We start from the raw sequence: 868 nt of genomic DNA, 5'->3' as shown, positions 1-868 counted from the left end.
ATATATATATATATATATATATATATATATATATATATATATATATATAATTTTTGAATTATAATTATCCTGAGTTACTGAGTTCTGTCTAATCCATTAAATTTATAGGGATAGATAGTGAAAGAAGAAATGAACAAGGCCGGTCCAATCAGTTTAGAGGCCCTGGGCGAAATTAAAAAAATTGACCCCTTATATGAAAAACTAAAATTTAAATGTAATAATATTAAAAAATAATAATATCAAATAACATGAAATACTATTAGAAAATTTTAAACATTTTTTAAATACAAAAATAATCATGACAAAAAAATTCTACGTGTTATGAAAAACCATCAATAATTGCATATCATTCTCAATACACAAAATCGTCATTAACATGGCCTTGGTCATTCTCAATATACCTCTTTGTGATTCTATTAGCTGCTCTACTTGTTTTTTTTTCCTTTTTTTCACCATCACGTAAATGTTTTTTAGGTAACTTTATATAAAACAATTTTAAAAACTGTGTATAAGAAAAGAACAAAAGCACCTGAATATTTTTAAAAAGTTCCCCTCACTCATCAGTATTACAAACAGCTCCACAACTACGATTTTTTGTTCATTTCTTCTTTCACTATCTATCCCTATAAATTTAATGGATTAGACAGAACTCAGTAACTTAGGATAATTATAATTCAAAAATTATATATATATATATTAGAATTCTAGAATTACAGAAATCACAAAATTCATTATCCAAATAAACATGATTCATTAGAGGATTATAGATTTATAGCAATAAATCCCTACTGCCCTATAAGTGTGCTGTGTTGAATAGGAAATAAAGACAAAATAAATTACAAATAGAAGAAAACTTACAAGTTACAAC

The sequence above is a fragment of the Ipomoea triloba genome, chromosome 16, assembly GCF_003576645.1.
Source record: "Ipomoea triloba cultivar NCNSP0323 chromosome 16, ASM357664v1".
NCBI lineage: Eukaryota > Viridiplantae > Streptophyta > Magnoliopsida > Solanales > Convolvulaceae > Ipomoea > Ipomoea triloba.
Note: the sequence above shows the minus strand (reverse complement) of the source record.